Below are 14,299 nucleotides of genomic sequence, written 5' to 3' on the forward strand. Positions count from 1 at the left end.
GGAAGAGGCAGCAGGGAGCACTGCGCTCACGACGACATCAGCACAGCTCCGCTGCGGGCCGGAGTCCCCTCGACACCAACGCACCGACGAGACGCCAGCCAGCTGGGACGAGAACCCAAGGCAAGAGCAGCACTCACTGAGCCGGGTGCTGCCGTTTAAATCTCGCTGCCACGGCGGCCCGCCTCCGGCCGGGGCGGCCCAGCGGCCAATCACCGCGCAGGGCGTCACCGGAGAGGCGGGAGCGCGCAGTGCATGACGGGAGGGAGGTGGGGCGGGGCGGAGCTGGGCGGGCGGGCGCCGCTATGGCGGGAGAGTCTCCGCTGCCGTCTCGTTGCCCACGGCCCGGTCCCGACAGAGACGGGAGCCAGCGCGCGCTCCCGTCGGGAAGGCTGCCGCCTCCTCCAGCCCGCGGGGAGCGGCGCGGGACGGGCGCCGCCGGGTCTGCCGGCGCGCACAAGGTGGCCGCTCCGGGGAGACTACGCTTCCCAGCATGCTCCGCGGCCCCTCCGTGTTGTGCGGCCCGGCCCCCGGCCCGGGACCGCCCTGCCCCGGGCACCGCGGGGCGCGGGCATCCCCCGGCTGCTGCTCCGCGTTGCAGCAGCCCGGGGCAGGGGGGGAGGCCCTCAGAGATGCAGGCTTTGCTCTGGTACGGCGGGCATAACGCGCCACAAGCAAATAAAGGGGGGGATATCCCCCCAGCTTTGGTGTAGCATCTTACTTCTATAAACTGCTTCTTCCCTGGAACCCTCTGTGACATATTAAAGCTGTCCAGAGCAAAGAGAAAGACCCACATTTCCAAGAGTAAGGTTCAGGTCTCTCCAGAATAAAAAAAAAGGTGTTTCAGGGAGAGACAGTAGGGCCGTTCCCTTTCGGCAAAGCAAATGTGTTTTGCTTTCCTGGAGCTGTCTCTTCCAGGTAGGGTGTCACCTTGTGTATCAGCCAATTAGCAGCTCCTTGCCTCCCGGTTACTACAGTCTCCTGTTACAAACCCCATGGATTAATTTCAATGTCATGTTCTCAGCCATTCCCTGCGGGACTCACACACTAAAGACAAGGAATGATCAGGTTGGCGTGCAGCTCATCACTGATGCGGACTAAACCAAGGCAGGATACCATGGTGCTGAGGGTTAACCCCGGGCAGGCTGCAAAGCTACACACAGCTGCTTGTTTGGGTGGGGGAAGAAAAAAGGGAGAGTAAAAGCGAGCAGCTTGGTGACTCAAGATGAAAACTGTTTCATCATATGCAAAGAGGAAGTGGAAGAGGACAGACTAAAACAAATATTCGTTTTTATTTCACTTGGGTGAATAAATAAAAACAAAGCAAGCAATCTGAAGGCAAGGGGCAAGCACCTACCACCACGTAAGGGAGATTTATGCCCAACCAGCTGCCAAGCAAAAGTGGGATAACCTCTGGAACCTTCAACTTACCCATTAGTGATGTGGATGAAGGCACTGGGCACACCCCCAGCAAGTTTGCTGATGATACAAAATGGGGAGAAGTGGCTGCCATGGCATGCAGAATCAGACTCCAAAGTCTTACAAGATTGTATTATAGCTATGTTTATTCAGCGCTGGGCAGCACCGGGGGTAGTCCCACCAGTCGTGCACGCTAAGGGCAACAACTTGCCTCCATGTATATAATCAAATGCTGCATATACGTAAGAGTTCCAAATACACCTATACTTATTCATAACCTAGCCCCACTTCATATTAAAATTAGCTCCAATAAGTTATTTTCATAAGTCCCTCCCAGCTGCCCTTGCCTCTTGGTGGGGGTCTTGGGGATGAAGGCTTGGTAGTCTCCCTCACTCGGAACTTTTTTGTGTGTCTGAATCAGACACACTAGACAGCTGCACTGCTCTTCAGCCAGACCTGGCCAGGCTGGGTGGTTGGGTGCAGAGGAACCTCATGAAGGTCAGCCAAGGCAAGTGTGCAGTCCCACACCTGGGGAGGAGCAGCCCTGTGCACCAGCACAAGCTGGGGCTGACGGGCTTGGAGGCAGCTCTGCAGAGAAGGGCCTGGGAGTGCTGGTGGGCAGCAAGATGCCCATGGGCCACCAGTGTGATCTTGGTGCCAGCTGTCTCTTGCTCTCAGTTGTTCCTGCCATTCACTGTGTGTTTCCCCTCCTGGCCAGGCCACCAGGCAGAATGTGAGGATACAGAGCTACTAGTGGAGAAGGAAATTGCAAGGACCTGGTGGGCCAAGGAGCCCACTGATGGGGTAGCAGTAATGAGCACCTCCCTGGCTGGGGATCTTGGCCATGGGGCTGGCAGGGAGACTGGCATGAACCAGTGCATCAGCCATCACAGGGGGTGGCACAGACTCGTGCTGATCAGGGTGCTGTGGCTGTGATCCCTCCAGATCCTGCTTGCAACTGCTGTGCTACTGGCTCTGGAGGGCAAGGAGGAGGAGGACCCCTGCCCTGGGAGACTGCTGGCTGTGCTGCTGGAGCTGTGTGCAGAGCTGATGTGTGATGCTCTGCACACTGGCACCACCTGAGCAGCCGGACCTGCCTCCTTGCCCTGCAGGACACACCAAACCCTGTGTCGTGGCCCCAAGGTGCCAGCTGCTCTGCTGGGCTGCAAAACCAAGAGGAAAGGTGCAGGAAAGATTTTGCTTGCCCTGCCCTCTCCAGGGACATCCCAGCCTGAATGGGTGCATGCTTTCTGCAACGCTTCCATTTCCTGGGGCAGGGGATGGGCGGCAGTGGCCCACAGCTCCAGTGGGTGTACTGCCTGTGAAGCCTGAAGCAGCAGCCAAGTGCTGTGTCAGGGCAGTGAGAGGAACGCTTGGGATGGCAGCCCAGGAAGGAACCGGGCATCCTGCAGGCCAGAAACAGAGGCCTTGGCACAGCTGGCCTGCCTGTGTCTCCCTGCCATTGATAAGATGACTGTGGAACTTCACATGCGTTTGAGCTCTTCATCCCCCTCCTGCCTGGCCCTGCTGTCCACCGGTTCCCCAGGGGAGCTCTGTTGGGGGGCCCCCCACGCACCTCTGCAGAGCCTTGCCACCCCCCCAGACAGCTGTAGGGGCCACATCAGGTCCTGCATGTGCCCCTGGGAAGCCCTGCTGTCCACTAAGGCCCCCAGGCACTAGCGCCCCCCCCCAAGGCTCCCAGACGTGACCCTGTGGAGCCTTGCTCTTCCCCAGACAGGACCCTGTGGAGCCTTGCTGATCCGCAGACAGCTGGAGGGGCTCTGCTGGGCCACACACGGAGCCCCGAGTGTGACAGAACATTTCCCACCCTGGGCCACTCTGCACCTCAGGGATCCATGTTAGCCTTGGCCTCTGTGTAATGAATTGGGCAGTAAAGCATCTCTTGACCATACCAGCAAATCTTGCACAGCTGAAGGAGAGGAAACTGTGCTAGCTGTACCAGAAACAATCCTTTATCTGCACAATAACAACACCTGATAGCCTTGGGGCAGTCCTTAGCTGGAATAGGACAATAGAAACTTAGAAACTGTTATGACTCTTTTTTTTTGTTATCAACCCTGTTTTGAACCTTTGCACCACTGTCAGCCCTTGAAACTAATGGCAGGCCACCAAAAAAGGAACATAAAAGTTTGGAAAGGCTAACTATTGCATACATGGCTCTCCTGCCAAACATGGTTTCTTTAACAGGGTTTCTTGAAAGCTGAGTGGAGGCCAGTGTTTTAGTGTATTACCGTTAACATGAGAAATGCAATGGGAGGAGGCCAGAGCAAGATGCGTCAGTAAAAAAGGTTCCTTAAAAGTCATTAACATAGAATAAATATAGTTTCATACAGGTTAGAATACAGCAACCTTTGTGATAAATTGTGTATTTAAATTCAGGAATTATTCTTTTTTACCCCCAGTGGCTTGGCAACCTTGTTACCATGGAGTGGTGGGATGATCTGTAGTTAAATGAAGGGTTTGCGACCTTTATGGTGTATGTGTCCATCAACGTTACCCATCCAGAACTGAGTGCTGTTAAGCAGCCCCTACTGTATTTTTTGTAACTGCCTTCTAAATCCACTAATTAGTAAGGACAAACATAGAGCAGATTTGTGCTGGGAGCCACTTCTAAATTTCTGTTTGAGAGGATTATCTGATATGAATGCTGAAGGGTAGGAATATTGATTTAACTGTATGTAAATATTTTCAGGAATTTATGATGGAAATTAAGGATTGCAGTGAAAGTGTATTTTTTTAAAAGTCATTTAGGCTTCCAAAAATGTAAAGAAATTATTATATCTTATTTCATCAAATAGGGTCAGACCTGAAAACACTAAAACCTTTCCTAGCTTTAGCAGAGGTCTGATATAAGAAATTTTCTACCAAAGTGAGATGAACAATGCATCTGAGCAGTATTTAGCCATAGCACTACAGTGGCATGGTAATACAGAAATTCACCTTTTTGTTGTTTTTTTTTTTTTAAGATTTATTTTATGGCAACTGACTGCTCTGTCACCAAACCATTGGAATGTGTGGGGGTCTTTTTGAAGTTATTTTTAAGTCTTACTAGCTTGACTGTTTTAAGAGTCATAGAATCATAGAATAGATCACTGAACAGTTTGGGTTGACCTTTTTTCCTGGTTTCAGCTGGGATAGAGTTAATTTTCTTCTTAGCTGGTGCAGTGCTTGTTTTGGATTTGGTGTGAGAACAGCGTTGACAGGACAGTGACGGTTTTAGTTGTTGCTGGGTGATGTTTCTACTAAATCAAGGACTTCTCAGTTCCTTGGGCCCTGCCAGCCAGAGGGCTGGGGGGGCACGGGACATGGGGAGGGGACACAGCCAGGAGAGGTGACCCAAGCCAGCCAGAGAGGGATTCCATACCGTGGGACGTCATGCTGAGTATATACCCTGGGGGAAGGAGAAGGAAGGGGGGACATTTGGCATTATGGTGTTTGTCTTCCCGAGTAACTTTTATGCTTGATGGAGCCCGGCTGCCCTGGGATGGCTGAACACCTGCCTGCCCATGGGAAGCAGGGAAGAAATTCCCTTCTTTGCTTTGCTTGTGTGTGCAGCTTTTGCTTTACCTATTAAATTGTTTTCATCTCAACCCCTGAGTTTTACATTCCTTTCCCATTCTTTTCCCTGTCCCTCTGGGTGAGGAGGAGAGACCGAGTGGCTGTGTGGTTGCCGGCAGGGATTAAACCATGACACCTTTAAAGGTCATCTAGTCCAATCCCCCTGCAATGGGCAGAGACATCTTCAACTACATCAACTGTTGAAGTTACTTCTAACTCATTTGGCTGTCTGTATTACATACTTTTTTTGTTGGTTTTTTTTTTATATGCTCTGGAATAAAAAGGAAGATCTTTTGCTTTCTTTCAGTCCATGTGGATTGGACTGAAAAGTGAATGAATAGGGACCCAGTGGTCACTGAGAACAATATAGTAGTAGTACTTGGTTTTGCCTCCTGTTAGGAAAACTGTTTCTTAAGGAGATGTGTTAATGACAGTGAATGCATTAAATTCATCACATCCTGTATCTACTCCTGTGGAAGCTCCAGCTCAAATTTTAGAAATGTTTGATAGTGTTTCTTATCAGAAGGTAAAATACCTAATTGCTATTGATTTCAGTTGTACTGCTTGTACAATTGTATTTTACTGATTTCATCCCTACATATAAGACAACCCTGACACATGGTGTTAATGGTTTTATGACTGGAATAGTTTTTTGTCCAAAACATCTGAGCGGATTAAAGTGGCAGTTGCTTCCATTTTTAAAATGTTTCCTCTGTATCAATGTATTCTTAAACCATGGAACATTTTTCACTGGAGCATTATATGGTGCTGCCTTGTGTAGTAATTAAAAAAAATAATTAAAACAAATATCGTAACTTATTCAATCAGTAATATTGTTAAGACCAGTGATCACCAAAAAACAACGTACTGTTTCAATATACACAAAACCTGACTTTTTTTAATCAGAGGGACATACAAAAGTGAAGTGTTATGTAGATCAGTGGCATGCTGAAAATCTTCTGAAACAAGCATCTTGCCAGCTAATGAGTAATTTTGTAGAAACTTTGTCACTCTTTTTGCAGGGATCCTGTATATTAAATATGCTGAAGCACTACCTGACTGATATGTTTAAAGCTAAAGTCGTGCAGTACCTGCAAATGAAGATTTGTGGTACAGCATGACAACTGCAAGTATTCCTTATTGTCTTGGGGTTTTTTCCAATTTAATAACTTCTTGTGAATAACATGTCTCTGTAACATAGTACTGAAGACTGTGACCAGTACTATTGATTATGACATCAAAGAGAGATGACCAAAATATTTTTTTTTCCTTTCAGATTTGCCCTACAGTACTGACAAAAATGAACTAAAAGGGGAGGTGGGTTTTGCAGAAGAAGCCAAAAATCTGCCATTTAGTGGGGGTGACAGCATGGGACACAGATTTAGCTGTGTTCAGGTATCACCTGAGACATACCTTAGCTGTTTGATTACTCATTTATTCTTGCATTGCACTGCGGTTTGGACACTGTAGCCATGAGCAGCACTTGCAAGTCTAAATTTTCCACTTACGCTTAGTGTAGAACAAATACCTTTCTTACAGGAGGAGTAGTGAAGTTCATATTAATTTTGAAATTTTGAGTAGGAGCAAAATGTAGCCTTGTTGTTATCCTTTATATTCAGAATACAGGTCTGCCAAATAACTGTAACGTGAAAGTAACAGAAATGGGAAAGATGGATGTGGCTGAGGAGTCTGTTGTGAAAAGTTGGAAGTAACCAAGCAGAAATGATATGTCAGGACTTGTAGAAACGTGAACTCTCAACCACAGTACCAAATACTAAGGGAATGGTAATTCGTCAGCTTTATCTATTGGTCTAAACGGCTTCCATTTCTGTTATTAATTCTTAGGTTAATGGATCAAGATCTGCATGGTGACATAAGAACTCAGGATCTTCTGCATATTATTCTATGTGTTGCCAAAAATCCACCCGGCTATCATCTAGCTTGGACATTTTTAAAAGAAAATTGGGTGAAATTTAAGAAACATAAGTTGTTTTACTGCTCTCTCAACCCAATTGTACTTTAAAAACTCTACTTTCTACAAAAATAGACATTTTCTGAATATAAGTGATTTTTTTTGCCAGGTTTGAACTCCGTTCGAATTCCATAGCAAGCACTGTCACTGGCATGACAAGTTGGTACTTAACGAGGTCACAGCTTGCACAGGTAAGCCATTCAGATTCTGGTTTTAAAAAAAGAGTTGTAGTATAACTGAAAGGAAAATCTGGATTAAATCTTAACATGTTACAAGCATGACCAGTTATGAGGCGTCAGGGCCTGCTGTTCCCTTGAAAAAAGACGATAGTGGTAATGAATTAGATTACTTGAGGGAGAGGATTAACTCAATGGCAAGGAGAAAGACGTTCATTCTTTAAGCAGTGGACTTTGCTGCAGAGTATGCATATTTGTCTGCCAAAGTGTTCATGGTTTACCTGCCTCTAGTAATATCTCCTACCCACTCTGCAAAGTACTGAGAAAAAATATAAAGATCAGGTTTTTTTCTCTGAGCAGACAGAAGAAAAATGCTGAAGAACAGTGAGAAATACACCACTGTTCTACATCTTCTATTCTGGGAAAAATTCTCCATGCTCCTGGATGTCATGTATGATAATAATTTCTCCTACTTATTCCACAATCTCTGTTGTTTGTAAAAAACTCAGACTGCTTAGTGTGTAGTTTTAATGGCTCTGACAATTTCTTTTCATCTGACATGACAGCTCCTTCAACTGTGTTTTGTGTAATTTGATTTGAAATGTAATCTTCCTCAGCTGGTGAGATCCAGCCACTATGAAACCTTTATTAAAAACTGGTCTTGGGGTGGAGGGTGAGTGGGAAGAGGGGTGGAAGACCCAAGACCAGCTTTGAGATTCACAAATTTCTTGGTAGTCTTTCTGTGCAACTAAAAGACATTACTGTCTCTTCATCAAATGTTCTTTCACACTTTTCTCAACAGGTGAAAGAATTCTTCAGTTCTCTGGAGGAAAAAAGCACATGACTTTGCTGTGTCCAGCAATGAAACCATTGAAGACAATAGAAATGGATGGATAGAAATTTTGAGACTGTCAAGACATGGTTGCAAAACAGCCACCTGTAAATTAAGGGACCTTGCTTACGGTTGTCAGAAGTAACTGAAAAGCACTGAAAAACTGTGAAAACTCAAGGATGGAGGGACAGCACAACTAGTCCCTTTGGAAGGAGCTGTAAGGCAGTCTGATGCTGCTGCTTGGTATTTTTCTCTCTCATGGTTGTGTTTTGCTGGGAACAGAACTAGGCCATTCATTGCTGCCTTTCACCAAGCAACACCTCTACAAGGAACATGGAACAGTGCATGGAGGTGCAGGAGAGGCTGACTACTAGAAATCTGAAATACACTGCTTCTGGAAAAGCAGAAAGAGCTGGGAGACAAAGAACCAAGGTAAGCTTTCCACCTGCAAATGTTGAGCCTTCCTCTGCCTTTCCTGCAAAGATACAACTGGCAGCTCCTTTTAACCTCTAAGTGTAGTAAATCTCTGGAGCAATCTTACCATGTCTTTATTTTTATGCTTCCAGGAGAATAACTTTTTACAAACATGTACCTCAGATCAAGCACCACATCATTAAAAAAAAAAAAACAACCACGTACCAACTGTAATTAAAATTGTGTCTGTCGAAGTAAATATGAGGACTGTGTCTCTACGTGCTGCACGTAGTCTGTCAGGGGGCTGCAGGTGGCTGTGGTGGCATGGGTGCTGCACAGGGGTGATGCCGAATCCCTGCTGCGCTTCTGCCCCCCCGCTGGGCCTGTAACACCAACCTCTCCCAGGAGTCCTGCCCGACCCTTTTTGCTGCAGACATGAATGCTCTGTCTGCACTGGACAGGTTCTTGCGCTTTTAGGTAACACTGAGGAAATGAGTACGTGTATCTTTGGGGGGAGGGGGGGCGGCGGGAAGCAGGGAAGTGGGTGAATTTTACTTTAGATGATTAAACATCAGTTTGTTTTGGCTAATTATCCCTTTTTCACCTAACTGAAACGCAGCTATTGTCACCTGTACTCACAGTCAGTCAGTCCTAATGGTCTTTATATCTTTCTGTACAGTAATTATAAGCATTGTGAGCTAACTGCTCTAAAGAGATAAATTACTATGTGTTTGGAAGGGGCAGTTACTTATAAAAGCTAAGATGAAATCTTGGAGGTGGATTTTTTTTTGTGGAGCATTGTTTTTTTTAACAGGTGGTTGTGAATGACTGTCTCCGCCTGCAGAAAACTTTTATTTCTGTACTAAACTTAAAAATAAAAAATCCAACTGATTACCATACATGCTTAAATGCCCTTGATTTCTTTGCTGTTGCAACGATGCCCTTGCCATGATTCTATAGTGTTTATTTCTTCTGCAGTTATGAGTGGTCTCAGTTTCCTCACTGATATGCTGAAGCAGCCAGAAACTTTAACAAAGATAAAGATGTAGAGAAAAGTGCATGATCTGGAACTAACCATAAGTTTTTTCCTGTGCCTTGCTCTTCTCTCAGCTAGAAATTATATCTGCCCAAGCAATGGAAACCTACCTCACCGGAGTTCAGAAAGGCTGTTGGATTCTGCTATTGAGAGTGAAAAGCTCTGCCACAATGTTGTAGCAAACATCATTTTCTTTTGCTCACTGTATCCTTTCATATATGAGGGGCATCTTGTGCCTCAACTCATTAAGGGAAACAGGAATTCTGAGTTGGCTGTGCATCATGTGTACATTTTCTGGTATTATGGGTATTGTTTGCTTTAAAATGTCTTCAGATCTGAAAACGGAATGCAGCAAAAAATGTGTTTACGTGATTCTAGATTAAGCACCTGTGTCATTTTGCACATTCATTTCTTTTGCTGCGGTGAGCAGTAATTTGTGCTCCTGTTTTCTGCTTGAACTGCTTCATCTTCAGTTTCTCAACTTCAGGGAAAATTAAGTAGTATTCCTAGTATACCACAGCCCCCTTCTTGCTCCACACTCCATTTTTTTTTTTTTTAATTATTATTATTTGAGGAAAGCACCAGTTAGCCAGAGTGCATCTAGATGCATTGCAGACCTCTTCAGCATAAAGGGAGCATCACAGACAGGGATGTTGGTGTGTCATTATCTCAACACAATAAATGTCATTGATAGAACTGTATGAGCTGATGCTAATGAACACTTCAGACTTGGTGCTGTGATGGCAGTGTGCTCACAAAACCAGAGGCACACCCAGAGAGAATCTGGATGAGTACAGGGATGCTGGGCAGGGTTCACCTGATTCATGAAAACACAGTGTTTCTTCTGATGCCTGAGAATGCCTGTTAATCATTTATGTATCATACTTTTCAATAGAAATTCTAACTGGATTTTTTCAGAAAAGTAATTGCTTCCTTTCTGAAAACTCTTGTGCTTATGTCTTAATTGTTTAGCTGCTTCCCTAAACAGTGGAAGTCCACAGGTTAAATTTGGTCCTAGTTAACTGCAATACAGCTTTGAAAACCAAAGGAAAGGGGAAAAAACTGTAGTTGGATCTTGATCAGATTGTGAGGGCCTTCATGAAGTATCACTGATGTATTTTGCAGGTGGTTTTTTTAAACACATTCAGTTTTAATATGACCTTTGGGGTTTTTTTTTCATTATTTCTAGGGTTTCTTTTGTCTTACAGTAGCTATTCAGATAACAGCAATCATGAATGAAAAGTTATGATCATCATCATGCACTCATAAAAACTTTTATTAGTGTGAACAGAGGTTCTGAGTACAGACTATGGAATATAGTCAGAAGTCTAAATATCCCCAACTTAAATCTCCGGGCTGTCTCTGTCTGCAAGGCTACATACTAGAGTCAGATTTTGGCATCGGTACAAACACTGGTATGTCCTTCCTCAGCAAGCTAATGGTGAAGCAGTACTTGTCTAAGGATGTGCAAAAAGATGTTTCTGCAGGTTATGAAGACAGACAAAAATACACGGAGGCACTTGGCACACCTCTGTCGCAACAGCCCTGTCTGCAGCAGCCTAATGAGAGGTGCCTGCTCTTGCCTGTTCTCTTGCAGAGCAGGTTGAATGCGACATTGGTCCTCACGGCATTAATTTCTGCCCTGTTTTCTGTGTTCCCTTCTAGAGTGCCAGGAACAGAAGCAAAGATTAGAAACAGTGCAAAATAAAATAAGAAAGTGCCTGTTGACCTGACCTTCTCAGATCTCTGCTAAGGCTCACATGCCTTCTTTATCTCCTCTTCTGTGATTGTAACAGTGTGGTTATTACGATAGGATTTGTATCTGTTCAGGCCAAGAGACTCCTACATTAACGATGTAACAGTACAGATAGGACTGGAAATAAAACAAACCCACTAAAATCCTTATCTGACTACTAGATGCCCTTGAAGCAGTTAATCCTCAGTTTTTCATTCTTTAGCTACCCACAGCTTGCCTATGGTGTTATCAGCAGGAACTGGCTTGAGAAAAGCTGCACAGCCAGGCTGAGGTGGGCTGAGGGTAGCTAAAGCTTATTATATTCCAGAATACTTAATGCATTCATTCACTGCTATGTTAAAAATGCTAGCACATAGAAAATCTTGAGATTTACAGGCACTATGTGATTATGTGCAAAAGTCTGAAGAATCTTATTAATTTTTTTTTAGATTTTAAAAATTTTTAGAAGTTTTTTTTTGGCATTGCTGTTGATTTATGAAATATTTTCTTGCAAATATAAAGCATTCTTTCTCTTTGAAAACTGAAGAAATTACATGAAAATCAAAGTATATGAATATAATAAAATGAATGGCTATGGAAAAAGAAAAAAGCCATCTTAGTGTACTACTGGAGAAAAAAAAATATGAACAAAGTCCATCAAGTACCACTGTACAAACCCCACCCAAAATAACCACCTGCTTTTTGCATCAGCTTTAGTTCACCAAGAATAATTATCCACCAACAGGAAGATGCCAAGATCCTGAGAGGAAGAGAAAGTAAAACAGTTAAGAGTGTTTATCTTCTTTAACTTGAAAAAAACCTCACAAAATACATCTGCAATCCTAAGTCTATAGTGACAGAAAGAAATCCTGAAATACCTAATACCGCAAAGCATTTGCTATTGTTTGAAAGCAACACCGCAGTAAGGGTAGAAGCCCACTGCAGATGTAGGGTAATGATGCATCTCTGTCTTGTCCATTTGAAGCCAGCTGCCAAATCTTCACAGGGGATTTTGCTGCATATGGTTACTCATAGCCTCAGAGGAGCCAGGACCACCTCGGCAGTCGGAGAAGAGTGGCTCCTCTACAGGTTGTTTAGAATGACAGAACTTGGACCCTCCTGGCTGGCATGTGGGTGGACAGAGCCCAGCACTGGATGCACTCTTGCCTCTCTCCACACCCCAGGAAACCCTCCAGCCTGAAGCACTTGGACCAAGCACCAAAGTCTAGTTACATGAATACTTCCATGATAATGACAAAAGACTTTAATTACTTACTCTGACATTAAGCATGTGATCGAGCTAAGTACAAAGAAGTACATGGTGGCAGTGGAACATGTGCACAGAACCAGGCTGTGTTTGTGCCAGGAAAGCTGAGAGCAGAACACTGAAACCTGCTATACCTGCCAGCTTAGCTGTGGGACTTTCTGTATCTGTTCTGGACGCTGTTCCAAAATTAGCCTGGTGCAGAAATAATGACATAAACTCACTGTCCTAAAGATAAAAACAATTGAGATGTGCTTGGTTTCATTGTTTTGTAAAAAGGGTCTTACTAGGGAAGCAGTATGTCATGCCTTGGAATCTTCCGTTACATTAACCTGAAAAAATTTACCTATGTGAAACAATTCTTACAAACTGTACCAAGGGTGTGACAAAAAAAAAAAAAAGAAAAAAGAAAATAAAAGAAAAATAAAAGGCCCTTTCTGCTGCGATAGAGAAACGGGACGCTGCTTGATGCAAGCAAGATGTCGATTTATTGTACACAATCACGAGTTTATATATGTGTTCAGAAGCTCCGCTCTTTAAACAGATTGGTTCTTTAAGCTAAGCATTACATACTAGGCAATCCCTAATTGGTTAACTACAAACAAAGGACACTTTAAGTAAGTTTTTACAGTCATCAATTAACAGCAACCTGGTACTTTTCCTTGGCGCCATCTGTTCCTCATCTCCTTATTTTTTCTTGGCATGACTCACCCTGTTGGTTGTTACCTATTCACCCTCCTTGTCCTCCCAGGGTTTGTGGCCTACAAGCTCGAGCACGTTCCTTTCAGCTAACTGATTGGTACTTATGGTCCTGATTTCCAGGCCCCCTCCTGCATCTCCCCCTTCTTGGTTTTGAGCAATCCAAATCCCATTTGTTTTAAACATGCGTTCGGTCAAGTTACTCATTACTCATTGTAAGCATTGAAACAAACAAGGAACACATAATACTGAAACCAGCAATACTGTCAATACCATCAATGCTCCTTTGATTATATTTTGTAACCAACCCCCTAACCCAAGGCCTGAAAGCCAGTCCATTAACCCGTTCTCAACCTTTATGGCCTGTACATTTTTTCTTAACTGAGCAAGCTGCTTATGAATAGAGTTCGAGTGATCAGTCAAATTCATGTGACACTTTCCTTAGCACTCTTCACTCTAGGCTACTCTCTACTGTTCATGCTGTTTCCTTATCTTCTAGAGGTGAGACCACATTCCTCCTTTGTTTCTGTTGCATCCTAGTTTCTTCTCATACTCCCTTAAATTTATTTACCTCTTTGCTGCAGGATCTCAGCTGCACATCGCCAAAGCAAGGCCACAGCTGCACATTATCAATGTCAAAACAACCCACTGTCCCTGTTCCGTACAATTTTACAATTTCTCCTTTTTGTTTTTGAACAGCTAGTACCAGGTTTATCATGTTCTGCAGGGCCCTTGCAAACATGACGGCAACCAAGGCAATAGCAAACAAACGATACTGACAGTTGAGTGAATTGATGACAAAAAGGCTGACATTTTCTCAGATTTTGGTAACATGTTGCTGCAATCAGGTCCCTAAAATCCGTTCAGCACATACTATCAAAATCCTCACAGCCATGTCCTTGAGCCAGCAACAAAAAGCAGTGGCAAATTTGACTCACATCCTTAACTGCCTAACAAACAAGGTGATTTAACTCTTTAATGCTTTCCCTGCTGTTACTCCGGATAAGAGAAGAACTGCTGCAATACGTTCCCATCATAGCCTCCTACTACATTAGCATCTACATAAAAACAATTATTGACACTCAAAGTGCAAACAATATTAACTTCTTTTGGATTAACATTATACAGAGGTAATCAATTATCCCAAATATCAAGGCTTTCAATAAGATTCTTCGT

The sequence above is a fragment of the Falco biarmicus genome, chromosome Z (assembly GCF_023638135.1).
Source record: "Falco biarmicus isolate bFalBia1 chromosome Z, bFalBia1.pri, whole genome shotgun sequence".
Classification (NCBI taxonomy): domain Eukaryota; kingdom Metazoa; phylum Chordata; class Aves; order Falconiformes; family Falconidae; genus Falco; species Falco biarmicus.